The 13,904-nt window shown below is 33.1% G+C and overlaps 8 non-coding genes across 8 annotated transcripts; all 8 read right to left on the bottom strand.

Moving 5' to 3' along the window:
• Nucleotides 1-1,083: 1,083 nt before the first annotated feature.
• On the bottom strand, nucleotides 1,084-1,156 carry TRNAF-GAA (transfer RNA phenylalanine (anticodon GAA)). The gene has a single exon. It is a non-coding gene; the product is annotated as a tRNA-Phe (tRNA).
• Nucleotides 1,157-2,629: 1,473 nt separating this feature from the next.
• Nucleotides 2,630-2,702, bottom strand: TRNAF-GAA (transfer RNA phenylalanine (anticodon GAA)). The gene has a single exon. It is a non-coding gene; the product is annotated as a tRNA-Phe (tRNA).
• A 1,228-nt stretch (nucleotides 2,703-3,930) lies between these two features.
• On the bottom strand, nucleotides 3,931-4,003 carry TRNAF-GAA (transfer RNA phenylalanine (anticodon GAA)). The gene has a single exon. It is a non-coding gene; the product is annotated as a tRNA-Phe (tRNA).
• A 1,473-nt stretch (nucleotides 4,004-5,476) lies between these two features.
• TRNAF-GAA (transfer RNA phenylalanine (anticodon GAA)) lies at nucleotides 5,477-5,549 on the bottom strand. The gene has a single exon. It is a non-coding gene; the product is annotated as a tRNA-Phe (tRNA).
• A 1,228-nt stretch (nucleotides 5,550-6,777) lies between these two features.
• On the bottom strand, nucleotides 6,778-6,850 carry TRNAF-GAA (transfer RNA phenylalanine (anticodon GAA)). Its single transcript has one exon. It is a non-coding gene; the product is annotated as a tRNA-Phe (tRNA).
• A 1,473-nt stretch (nucleotides 6,851-8,323) lies between these two features.
• On the bottom strand, nucleotides 8,324-8,396 carry TRNAF-GAA (transfer RNA phenylalanine (anticodon GAA)). Its single transcript has one exon. It is a non-coding gene; the product is annotated as a tRNA-Phe (tRNA).
• A 2,774-nt stretch (nucleotides 8,397-11,170) lies between these two features.
• TRNAF-GAA (transfer RNA phenylalanine (anticodon GAA)) lies at nucleotides 11,171-11,243 on the bottom strand. The gene has a single exon. It is a non-coding gene; the product is annotated as a tRNA-Phe (tRNA).
• Nucleotides 11,244-12,471: 1,228 nt separating this feature from the next.
• Nucleotides 12,472-12,544, bottom strand: TRNAF-GAA (transfer RNA phenylalanine (anticodon GAA)). The gene has a single exon. It is a non-coding gene; the product is annotated as a tRNA-Phe (tRNA).
• Between the last annotated feature and the right edge of the window lie 1,360 nt (nucleotides 12,545-13,904).

The following is a 13,904-nucleotide window of genomic DNA, read 5'->3' as shown; positions in this document are numbered from 1 at the left end:
TAACTTTCATTAACTCTTTGTGAATGAGTAGAAAAAAACAGCAATTTTGACAGAGATTTTTTTACATTTTCAATTTGACTCCATTCATCAGGTTCATTCAAACCCTGTGTTTGTGAGACAGGTGATGGTTGCACATAAAAGACAATGTGCATGCATAATGTTACATCAAGTTTTATTTGTTATTAAATGCAAATAATTGGAGCAAAAAAGGAGACAACAATTTAGAGAAAATATTTTAATGATTGTTAACTTTCAATGTGAAAACATTTGTCCCAAAATGTGCTGAAACTTAGATGTCAGTATTGCATGTGCATTTCAGACTTTAAAACTATGATTACCTGCTTTTTAAGCTTTTGTTTATTAAGTATTTTTATGGTCTATTGATGAATGAGGTAATCAAATATGAAATTAGACTTACCGGCAATTCAGTTTATAGAAATCTCCCAGAACAGCCCCATAGGATGTGGAGTCTCCGCCCTAATAGGGAAAGAGAACACAAAGAGTTGAAATAGTCCCGCCCCATTGACCGCCGGCAGTATTTTTATAGTGCCAAGACAGCTAACATATGCACATAAAAACTATTTCACGGTCCTAGAGTTCCGTTTATAGACGACAATTTCAGATTCACCCCAAAGACTCCCAGGTAGTGGAGTGGTAACTTTGGGATCGGATTTTTTAAGGCCCATTGCTAAGTTTGGTTTGATCCCCATCTAATCAATAATTGACTGAGAATCTGTATAGTTTCATGAAAAGGTGATGTCAGAAGTGGGATTTGAACCCACGCCTCCAAGAGAGACTGTGAAATCATTCAGCTAGTGTCTGATACATGCTTTCTTTATCAGCTATCAGGTTCCCTTTAAATCCTCTTACAGCTAAGTGAAATGGAAATAAACAAAACAGAGGAAAAATTACAAAAAAATAATAATTTGCTCAAATGGAAAAGTTCCCATTTCTCATCTTTTTAACATTTTATTTTTTGTAGATAGTTAAGATTTTTAGGCCTTTTACATTTTCTTTAAATAATCAGTCCACGTGCTTTGTCTATTTTCTCCTTAAAATGTAAAGAATCAAGAAAAATGATGTTGCCGAAACCCAGGATCGAACCAGGGACCTTTAGATCTTCAGTCTAACGCTCTCCCATCTGAGCTATTTCGGCCAAACACAAACAACTTTAGGAGTGCTAGACACTTGGCAAATGTCAAGCGAAACCCCTGAAAGTAGATATTTTTATTTTTGCTTTGACTGGTTTTTGCAGCATGATTTCTATTTGAAACTCCTGCTATTTTGTTGTACATATTTAATAACTTTCATTAACTCTTTGTGAATGAGTAGAAAAAAACAGCAATTTTGACAGAGATTTTTTTACATTTTCAATTTGACTCCATTCATCAGGTTCATTCAAACCCTGTGTTTGTGAGACAGGTGATGGTTGCACATAAAAGACAATGTGCATGCATAATGTTACATCAAGTTTTATTTGTTATTAAATGCAAATAATTGGAGCAAAAAAGGAGACAACAATTTAGAGAAAATATTTTCATGATTGTTAACTTTCAATGTGAAAACATTTGTCCCAAAATGTGCTGAAACTTAGATGTCAGTATCGCATGTGCATTTCAGACTTTAAAACTATGATTACCTGCTTTTTAAGCTTTTGTTTATTAAGTATTTTTATGGTTTATTGATGAATGAGGTAATCAAATATGATTACCTCATTATGAAAGCCTATTTTGAGCTAAATGGCCAAGCCCCATTTTAAAAAAATATGACTTTTATCACTGTATGCAGTAATAACTCTGGAATGCTTCTACATATCCCCGTAATTCTGAAAGTATTTTTTGTGACACATTGTACTTTACATTAACTGTAAATTTAGGTCAATATATTTTTAGTTTTTTTCTGTGAAAATATCTAAATTTTGTTTAAAATTTTGAAATATTAGTCATTTTTATTCTTTGACTGCTTATATCCTTAAACCAACTTGTTGCACCACACAAAAATGTAAATAAATAGCATTTTTCATATGTGTACTTTTTGTCAGCATTCACTTTCAAACCTCCTTTTATTTTGTTAGGATGTTAGAAATGTTAGATTTCTCACAAAATGCGGTGATGCACCATATTTCTTCAGAATCTACTGTTTGGCCACACAGCAGGGCTTTGAAAATAAGAGCGCTATTTGGATTTTGGAATGCAGATTTTGCAAGAATAGTTTGCAGGTAAAATTTGCAGAGTACCAAAAGTACCAAAACAGCAGAAACCCCCCCAAAGTGACCCCATTTTAGAAATTACTTCTCACAATGAATTCATATACACCACAGCATTTCATAGTCAAACATACATGGTTGAAATCATTCAGCTAGTGTCTGATACATGCTTTCTTTATCAGCTATCAGGTTCCCTTTAAATCCTCTTACAGCTAAGTGAAATGGAAATAAACAAAACAGAGGAAAAATTACAAAAAAATAATAATTTGCTCAAATGGAAAAGTTCCCATTTCTCATCTTTTTAACATTTTATTTTCTGTAGATAGTTAAGATTTTTAGGCCTTTTACATTTTCTTTAAATAATCAGTCCACGTGCTTTGTTTATTTTCTCCTTAAAATGTAAAGAATCAAGAAAAATGATGTTGCCGAAACCCAGGATCGAACCAGGGACCTTTAGATCTTCAGTCTAACGCTCTCCCATCTGAGCTATTTCGGCCAAACACAAACAACTTTAGGAGTGCTAGACACTTGGCAAATGTCAAGCGAAACCCCTGAAAGTAGATATTTTTATTTTTGCTTTGACTGGTTTTTGCAGCATGATTTCTATTTGAAACTCCTGCTATTTTGTTGTACATATTTAATAACTTTCATTAACTCTTTGTGAATGAGTAGAAAAAAACAGCAATTTTGACAGAGATTTTTTTACATTTTCAATTTGACTCCATTCATCAGGTTCATTCAAACCCTGTGTTTGTGAGACAGGTGATGGTTGCACATAAAAGACAATGTGCATGCATAATGTTACATCAAGTTTTATTTGTTATTAAATGCAAATAATTGGAGCAAAAAAGGAGACAACAATTTAGAGAAAATATTTTAATGATTGTTAACTTTCAATGTGAAAACATTTGTCCCAAAATGTGCTGAAACTTAGATGTCAGTATTGCATGTGCATTTCAGACTTTAAAACTATGATTACCTGCTTTTTAAGCTTTTGTTTATTAAGTATTTTTATGGTCTATTGATGAATGAGGTAATCAAATATGAAATTAGACTTACCGGCAATTCAGTTTATAGAAATCTCCCAGAACAGCCCCATAGGATGTGGAGTCTCCGCCCTAATAGGGAAAGAGAACACAAAGAGTTGAAATAGTCCCGCCCCATTGACCGCCGGCAGTATTTTTATAGTGCCAAGACAGCTAACATATGCACATAAAAACTATTTCACGGTCCTAGAGTTCCGTTTATAGACGACAATTTCAGATTCACCCCAAAGACTCCCAGGTAGTGGAGTGGTAACTTTGGGATCGGATTTTTTAAGGCCCATTGCTAAGTTTGGTTTGATCCCCATCTAATCAATAATTGACTGAGAATCTGTATAGTTTCATGAAAAGGTGATGTCAGAAGTGGGATTTGAACCCACGCCTCCAAGAGAGACTGTGAAATCATTCAGCTAGTGTCTGATACATGCTTTCTTTATCAGCTATCAGGTTCCCTTTAAATCCTCTTACAGCTAAGTGAAATGGAAATAAACAAAACAGAGGAAAAATTACAAAAAAATAATAATTTGCTCAAATGGAAAAGTTCCCATTTCTCATCTTTTTAACATTTTATTTTTTGTAGATAGTTAAGATTTTTAGGCCTTTTACATTTTCTTTAAATAATCAGTCCACGTGCTTTGTCTATTTTCTCCTTAAAATGTAAAGAATCAAGAAAAATGATGTTGCCGAAACCCAGGATCGAACCAGGGACCTTTAGATCTTCAGTCTAACGCTCTCCCATCTGAGCTATTTCGGCCAAACACAAACAACTTTAGGAGTGCTAGACACTTGGCAAATGTCAAGCGAAACCCCTGAAAGTAGATATTTTTATTTTTGCTTTGACTGGTTTTTGCAGCATGATTTCTATTTGAAACTCCTGCTATTTTGTTGTACATATTTAATAACTTTCATTAACTCTTTGTGAATGAGTAGAAAAAAACAGCAATTTTGACAGAGATTTTTTTACATTTTCAATTTGACTCCATTCATCAGGTTCATTCAAACCCTGTGTTTGTGAGACAGGTGATGGTTGCACATAAAAGACAATGTGCATGCATAATGTTACATCAAGTTTTATTTGTTATTAAATGCAAATAATTGGAGCAAAAAAGGAGACAACAATTTAGAGAAAATATTTTCATGATTGTTAACTTTCAATGTGAAAACATTTGTCCCAAAATGTGCTGAAACTTAGATGTCAGTATCGCATGTGCATTTCAGACTTTAAAACTATGATTACCTGCTTTTTAAGCTTTTGTTTATTAAGTATTTTTATGGTTTATTGATGAATGAGGTAATCAAATATGATTACCTCATTATGAAAGCCTATTTTGAGCTAAATGGCCAAGCCCCATTTTAAAAAAATATGACTTTTATCACTGTATGCAGTAATAACTCTGGAATGCTTCTACATATCCCCGTAATTCTGAAAGTATTTTTTGTGACACATTGTACTTTACATTAACTGTAAATTTAGGTCAATATATTTTTAGTTTTTTTCTGTGAAAATATCTAAATTTTGTTTAAAATTTTGAAATATTAGTCATTTTTATTCTTTGACTGCTTATATCCTTAAACCAACTTGTTGCACCACACAAAAATGTAAATAAATAGCATTTTTCATATGTGTACTTTTTGTCAGCATTCACTTTCAAACCTCCTTTTATTTTGTTAGGATGTTAGAAATGTTAGATTTCTCACAAAATGCGGTGATGCACCATATTTCTTCAGAATCTACTGTTTGGCCACACAGCAGGGCTTTGAAAATAAGAGCGCTATTTGGATTTTGGAATGCAGATTTTGCAAGAATAGTTTGCAGGTAAAATTTGCAGAGTACCAAAAGTACCAAAACAGCAGAAACCCCCCCAAAGTGACCCCATTTTAGAAATTACTTCTCACAATGAATTCATATACACCACAGCATTTCATAGTCAAACATACATGGTTGAAATCATTCAGCTAGTGTCTGATACATGCTTTCTTTATCAGCTATCAGGTTCCCTTTAAATCCTCTTACAGCTAAGTGAAATGGAAATAAACAAAACAGAGGAAAAATTACAAAAAAATAATAATTTGCTCAAATGGAAAAGTTCCCATTTCTCATCTTTTTAACATTTTATTTTCTGTAGATAGTTAAGATTTTTAGGCCTTTTACATTTTCTTTAAATAATCAGTCCACGTGCTTTGTTTATTTTCTCCTTAAAATGTAAAGAATCAAGAAAAATGATGTTGCCGAAACCCAGGATCGAACCAGGGACCTTTAGATCTTCAGTCTAACGCTCTCCCATCTGAGCTATTTCGGCCAAACACAAACAACTTTAGGAGTGCTAGACACTTGGCAAATGTCAAGCGAAACCCCTGAAAGTAGATATTTTTATTTTTGCTTTGACTGGTTTTTGCAGCATGATTTCTATTTGAAACTCCTGCTATTTTGTTGTACATATTTAATAACTTTCATTAACTCTTTGTGAATGAGTAGAAAAAAACAGCAATTTTGACAGAGATTTTTTTACATTTTCAATTTGACTCCATTCATCAGGTTCATTCAAACCCTGTGTTTGTGAGACAGGTGATGGTTGCACATAAAAGACAATGTGCATGCATAATGTTACATCAAGTTTTATTTGTTATTAAATGCAAATAATTGGAGCAAAAAAGGAGACAACAATTTAGAGAAAATATTTTAATGATTGTTAACTTTCAATGTGAAAACATTTGTCCCAAAATGTGCTGAAACTTAGATGTCAGTATTGCATGTGCATTTCAGACTTTAAAACTATGATTACCTGCTTTTTAAGCTTTTGTTTATTAAGTATTTTTATGGTCTATTGATGAATGAGGTAATCAAATATGAAATTAGACTTACCGGCAATTCAGTTTATAGAAATCTCCCAGAACAGCCCCATAGGATGTGGAGTCTCCGCCCTAATAGGGAAAGAGAACACAAAGAGTTGAAATAGTCCCGCCCCATTGACCGCCGGCAGTATTTTTATAGTGCCAAGACAGCTAACATATGCACATAAAAACTATTTCACGGTCCTAGAGTTCCGTTTATAGACGACAATTTCAGATTCACCCCAAAGACTCCCAGGTAGTGGAGTGGTAACTTTGGGATCGGATTTTTTAAGGCCCATTGCTAAGTTTGGTTTGATCCCCATCTAATCAATAATTGACTGAGAATCTGTATAGTTTCATGAAAAGGTGATGTCAGAAGTGGGATTTGAACCCACGCCTCCAAGAGAGACTGTGAAATCATTCAGCTAGTGTCTGATACATGCTTTCTTTATCAGCTATCAGGTTCCCTTTAAATCCTCTTACAGCTAAGTGAAATGGAAATAAACAAAACAGAGGAAAAATTACAAAAAAATAATAATTTGCTCAAATGGAAAAGTTCCCATTTCTCATCTTTTTAACATTTTATTTTCTGTAGATAGTTAAGATTTTTAGGCCTTTTACATTTTCTTTAAATAATCAGTCCACGTGCTTTGTCTATTTTCTCCTTAAAATGTAAAGAATCAAGAAAAATGATGTTGCCGAAACCCGGGATCGAACCAGGGACCTTTAGATCTTCAGTCTAACGCTCTCCCATCTGAGCTATTTCGGCCAAACACAAACAACTTTAGGAGTGCTAGACACTTGGCAAATGTCAAGCGAAACCCCTGAAAGTAGATATTTTTATTTTTGCTTTGACTGGTTTTTGCAGCATGATTTCTATTTGAAACTCCTGCTATTTTGTTGTACATATTTAATAACTTTCATTAACTCTTTGTGAATGAGTAGAAAAAAACAGCAATTTTGACAGAGATTTTTTTACATTTTCAATTTGACTCCATTCATCAGGTTCATTCAAACCCTGTGTTTGTGAGACAGGTGATGGTTGCACATAAAAGACAATGTGCATGCATAATGTTACATCAAGTTTTATTTGTTATTAAATGCAAATAATTGGAGCAAAAAAGGAGACAACAATTTAGAGAAAATATTTTCATGATTGTTAACTTTCAATGTGAAAACATTTGTCCCAAAATGTGCTGAAACTTAGATGTCAGTATCGCATGTGCATTTCAGACTTTAAAACTATGATTACCTGCTTTTTAAGCTTTTGTTTATTAAGTATTTTTATGGTTTATTGATGAATGAGGTAATCAAATATGATTACCTCATTATGAAAGCCTATTTTGAGCTAAATGGCCAAGCCCCATTTTAAAAAAATATGACTTTTATCACTGTATGCAGTAATAACTCTGGAATGCTTCTACATATCCCCGTAATTCTGAAAGTATTTTTTGTGACACATTGTACTTTACATTAACTGTAAATTTAGGTCAATATATTTTTAGTTTTTTTCTGTGAAAATATCTAAATTTTGTTTAAAATTTTGAAATATTAGTCATTTTTATTCTTTGACTGCTTATATCCTTAAACCAACTTGTTGCACCACACAAAAATGTAAATAAATAGCATTTTTCATATGTGTACTTTTTGTCAGCATTCACTTTCAAACCTCCTTTTATTTTGTTAGGATGTTAGAAATGTTAGATTTCTCACAAAATGCGGTGATGCACCATATTTCTTCAGAATCTACTGTTTGGCCACACAGCAGGGCTTTGAAAATAAGAGCGCTATTTGGATTTTGGAATGCAGATTTTGCAAGAATAGTTTGCAGGTAAAATTTGCAGAGTACCAAAAGTACCAAAACAGCAGAAACCCCCCCAAAGTGACCCCATTTTAGAAATTACTTCTCACAATGAATTCATATACACCACAGCATTTCATAGTCAAACATACATGGTTGAAATCATTCAGCTAGTGTCTGATACATGCTTTCTTTATCAGCTATCAGGTTCCCTTTAAATCCTCTTACAGCTAAGTGAAATGGAAATAAACAAAACAGAGGAAAAATTACAAAAAAATAATAATTTGCTCAAATGGAAAAGTTCCCATTTCTCATCTTTTTAACATTTTATTTTCTGTAGATAGTTAAGATTTTTAGGCCTTTTACATTTTCTTTAAATAATCAGTCCACGTGCTTTGTTTATTTTCTCCTTAAAATGTAAAGAATCAAGAAAAATGATGTTGCCGAAACCCAGGATCGAACCAGGGACCTTTAGATCTTCAGTCTAACGCTCTCCCATCTGAGCTATTTCGGCCAAACACAAACAACTTTAGGAGTGCTAGACACTTGGCAAATGTCAAGCGAAACCCCTGAAAGTAGATATTTTTATTTTTGCTTTGACTGGTTTTTGCAGCATGATTTCTATTTGAAACTCCTGCTATTTTGTTGTACATATTTAATAACTTTCATTAACTCTTTGTGAATGAGTAGAAAAAAACAGCAATTTTGACAGAGATTTTTTTACATTTTCAATTTGACTCCATTCATCAGGTTCATTCAAACCCTGTGTTTGTGAGACAGGTGATGGTTGCACATAAAAGACAATGTGCATGCATAATGTTACATCAAGTTTTATTTGTTATTAAATGCAAATAATTGGAGCAAAAAAGGAGACAACAATTTAGAGAAAATATTTTAATGATTGTTAACTTTCAATGTGAAAACATTTGTCCCAAAATGTGCTGAAACTTAGATGTCAGTATTGCATGTGCATTTCAGACTTTAAAACTATGATTACCTGCTTTTTAAGCTTTTGTTTATTAAGTATTTTTATGGTCTATTGATGAATGAGGTAATCAAATATGAAATTAGACTTACCGGCAATTCAGTTTATAGAAATCTCCCAGAACAGCCCCATAGGATGTGGAGTCTCCGCCCTAATAGGGAAAGAGAACACAAAGAGTTGAAATAGTCCCGCCCCATTGACCGCCGGCAGTATTTTTATAGTGCCAAGACAGCTAACATATGCACATAAAAACTATTTCACGGTCCTAGAGTTCCGTTTATAGACGACAATTTCAGATTCACCCCAAAGACTCCCAGGTAGTGGAGTGGTAACTTTGGGATCGGATTTTTTAAGGCCCATTGCTAAGTTTGGTTTGATCCCCATCTAATCAATAATTGACTGAGAATCTGTATAGTTTCATGAAAAGGTGATGTCAGAAGTGGGATTTGAACCCACGCCTCCAAGAGAGACTGTGAAATCATTCAGCTAGTGTCTGATACATGCTTTCTTTATCAGCTATCAGGTTCCCTTTAAATCCTCTTACAGCTAAGTGAAATGGAAATAAACAAAACAGAGGAAAAATTACAAAAAAATAATAATTTGCTCAAATGGAAAAGTTCCCATTTCTCATCTTTTTAACATTTTATTTTCTGTAGATAGTTAAGATTTTTAGGCCTTTTACATTTTCTTTAAATAATCAGTCCACGTGCTTTGTCTATTTTCTCCTTAAAATGTAAAGAATCAAGAAAAATGATGTTGCCGAAACCCAGGATCGAACCAGGGACCTTGAGATCTTCAGTCTAACGCTCTCCCATCTGAGCTATTTCGGCCAAACACAAACAACTTTAGGAGTGCTAGACACTTGGCAAATGTCAAGCGAAACCCCTGAAAGTAGATATTTTTATTTTTGCTTTGACTGGTTTTTGCAGCATGATTTCTATTTGAAACTCCTGCTATTTTGTTGTACATATTTAATAACTTTCATTAACTCTTTGTGAATGAGTAGAAAAAAACAGCAATTTTGACAGAGATTTTTTTACATTTTCAATTTGACTCCATTCATCAGGTTCATTCAAACCCTGTGTTTGTGAGACAGGTGATGGTTGCACATAAAAGACAATGTGCATGCATAATGTTACATCAAGTTTTATTTGTTATTAAATGCAAATAATTGGAGCAAAAAAGGAGACAACAATTTAGAGAAAATATTTTCATGATTGTTAACTTTCAATGTGAAAACATTTGTCCCAAAATGTGCTGAAACTTAGATGTCAGTATCGCATGTGCATTTCAGACTTTAAAACTATGATTACCTGCTTTTTAAGCTTTTGTTTATTAAGTATTTTTATGGTTTATTGATGAATGAGGTAATCAAATATGATTACCTCATTATGAAAGCCTATTTTGAGCTAAATGGCCAAGCCCCATTTTAAAAAAATATGACTTTTATCACTGTATGCAGTAATAACTCTGGAATGCTTCTACATATCCCCGTAATTCTGAAAGTATTTTTTGTGACACATTGTACTTTACATTAACTGTAAATTTAGGTCAATATATTTTTAGTTTTTTTCTGTGAAAATATCTAAATTTTGTTTAAAATTTTGAAATATTAGTCATTTTTATTCTTTGACTGCTTATATCCTTAAACCAACTTGTTGCACCACACAAAAATGTAAATAAATAGCATTTTTCATATGTGTACTTTTTGTCAGCATTCACTTTCAAACCTCCTTTTATTTTGTTAGGATGTTAGAAATGTTAGATTTCTCACAAAATGCGGTGATGCACCATATTTCTTCAGAATCTACTGTTTGGCCACACAGCAGGGCTTTGAAAATAAGAGCGCTATTTGGATTTTGGAATGCAGATTTTGCAAGAATAGTTTGCAGGTAAAATTTGCAGAGTACCAAAAGTACCAAAACAGCAGAAACCCCCCCAAAGTGACCCCATTTTAGAAATTACTTCTCACAATGAATTCATATACACCACAGCATTTCATAGTCAAACATACATGGTTGAAATCATTCAGCTAGTGTCTGATACATGCTTTCTTTATCAGCTATCAGGTTCCCTTTAAATCCTCTTACAGCTAAGTGAAATGGAAATAAACAAAACAGAGGAAAAATTACAAAAAAATAATAATTTGCTCAAATGGAAAAGTTCCCATTTCTCATCTTTTTAACATTTTATTTTCTGTAGATAGTTAAGATTTTTAGGCCTTTTACATTTTCTTTAAATAATCAGTCCACGTGCTTTGTTTATTTTCTCCTTAAAATGTAAAGAATCAAGAAAAATGATGCTGCCGAAACCCAGGATCGAACCAGGGACCTTTAGATCTTCAGTCTAACGCTCTCCCATCTGAGCTATTTCGGCCAAACACAAACAACTTTAGGAGTGCTAGACACTTGGCAAATGTCAAGCGAAACCCCTGAAAGTAGATATTTTTATTTTTGCTTTGACTGGTTTTTGCAGCATGATTTCTATTTGAAACTCCTGCTATTTTGTTGTACATATTTAATAACTTTCATTAACTCTTTGTGAATGAGTAGAAAAAAACAGCAATTTTGACAGAGATTTTTTTACATTTTCAATTTGACTCCATTCATCAGGTTCATTCAAACCCTGTGTTTGTGAGACAGGTGATGGTTGCACATAAAAGACAATGTGCATGCATAATGTTACATCAAGTTTTATTTGTTATTAAATGCAAATAATTGGAGCAAAAAAGGAGACAACAATTTAGAGAAAATATTTTCATGATTGTTAACTTTCAATGTGAAAACATTTGTCCCAAAATGTGCTGAAACTTAGATGTCAGTATTGCATGTGCATTTCAGACTTTAAAACTATGATTACCTGCTTTTTAAGCTTTTGTTTATTAAGTATTTTTATGGTCTATTGATGAATGAGGTAATCAAATATGAAATTAGACTTACCGGCAATTCAGTTTATAGAAATCTCCCAGAACAGCCCCATAGGATGTGGAGTCTCCGCCCTAATAGGGAAAGAGAACACAAAGAGTTGAAATAGTCCCGCCCCATTGACCGCCGGCAGTATTTTTATAGTGCCAAGACAGCTAACATATGCACATAAAAACTATTTCACGGTCCTAGAGTTCCGTTTATAGACGACAATTTCAGATTCACCCCAAAGACTCCCAGGTAGTGGAGTGGTAACTTTGGGATCGGATTTTTTAAGGCCCATTGCTAAGTTTGGTTTGATCCCCATCTAATCAATAATTGACTGAGAATCTGTATAGTTTCATGAAAAGGTGATGTCAGAAGTGGGATTTGAACCCACGCCTCCAAGAGAGACTGCGAAATCATTCAGCTAGTGTCTGATACATGCTTTCTTTATCAGCTATCAGGTTCCCTTTAAATCCTCTTACAGCTAAGTGAAATGGAAATAAACAAAACAGAGGAAAAATTACAAAAAAATAATAATTTGCTCAAATGGAAAAGTTCCCATTTCTCATCTTTTTAACATTTTATTTTCTGTAGATAGTTAAGATTTTTAGGCCTTTTACATTTTCTTTAAATAATCAGTCCACGTGCTTTGTCTATTTTCTCCTTAAAATGTAAAGAATCAAGAAAAATGATGTTGCCGAAACCCGGGATCGAACCAGGGACCTTTAGATCTTCAGTCTAACGCTCTCCCATCTGAGCTATTTCGGCCAAACACAAACAACTTTAGGAGTGCTAGACACTTGGCAAATGTCAAGCGAAACCCCTGAAAGTAGATATTTTTATTTTTGCTTTGACTGGTTTTTGCAGCATGATTTCTATTTGAAACTCCTGCTATTTTGTTGTACATATTTAATAACTTTCATTAACTCTTTGTGAATGAGTAGAAAAAAACAGCAATTTTGACAGAGATTTTTTTACATTTTCAATTTGACTCCATTCATCAGGTTCATTCAAACCCTGTGTTTGTGAGACAGGTGATGGTTGCACATAAAAGACAATGTGCATGCATAATGTTACATCAAGTTTTATTTGTTATTAAATGCAAATAATTGGAGCAAAAAAGGAGACAACAATTTAGAGAAAATATTTTCATGATTGTTAACTTTCAATGTGAAAACATTTGTCCCAAAATGTGCTGAAACTTAGATGTCAGTATCGCATGTGCATTTCAGACTTTAAAACTATGATTACCTGCTTTTTAAGCTTTTGTTTATTAAGTATTTTTATGGTTTATTGATGAATGAGGTAATCAAATATGATTACCTCATTATGAAAGCCTATTTTGAGCTAAATGGCCAAGCCCCATTTTAAAAAAATATGACTTTTATCACTGTATGCAGTAATAACTCTGGAATGCTTCTACATATCCCCGTAATTCTGAAAGTATTTTTTGTGACACATTGTACTTTACATTAACTGTAAATTTAGGTCAATATATTTTTAGTTTTTTTCTGTGAAAATATCTAAATTTTGTTTAAAATTTTGAAATATTAGTCATTTTTATTCTTTGACTGCTTATATCCTTAAACCAACTTGTTGCACCACACAAAAATGTAAATAAATAGCATTTTTCATATGTGTACTTTTTGTCAGCATTCACTTTCAAACCTCCTTTTATTTTGTTAGGATGTTAGAAATGTTAGATTTCTCACAAAATGCGGTGATGCACCATATTTCTTCAGAATCTACTGTTTGGCCACACAGCAGGGCTTTGAAAATAAGAGCGCTATTTGGATTTTGGAATGCAGATTTTGCAAGAATAGTTTGCAGGTAAAATTTGCAGAGTACCAAAAGTACCAAAACAGCAGAAACCCCCCCAAAGTGACCCCATTTTAGAAATTACTTCTCACAATTAATTCATATACACCACAGCATTTCATAGTCAGACATACATGGTTGAAATCATTCAGCTAGTGTCTGATACATGCTTTCTTTATCAGCTATCAGGTTCCCTTTAAATCCTCTTACAGCTAAGTGAAATGGAAATAAACAAAACAGAGGAAAAATTACAAAAAAATAATAATTTGCTCAAATGGAAAAGTTCCCATTTCTCATCTTTTTAACATTT

Source organism: Ranitomeya variabilis, chromosome 4 (genome assembly GCF_051348905.1).
Source record: "Ranitomeya variabilis isolate aRanVar5 chromosome 4, aRanVar5.hap1, whole genome shotgun sequence".
Taxonomy (NCBI): domain Eukaryota; kingdom Metazoa; phylum Chordata; class Amphibia; order Anura; family Dendrobatidae; genus Ranitomeya; species Ranitomeya variabilis.
The sequence above is the reverse complement of the archived record's forward strand: the minus strand, read 5'-3'. Positions and strand labels throughout refer to the sequence as shown.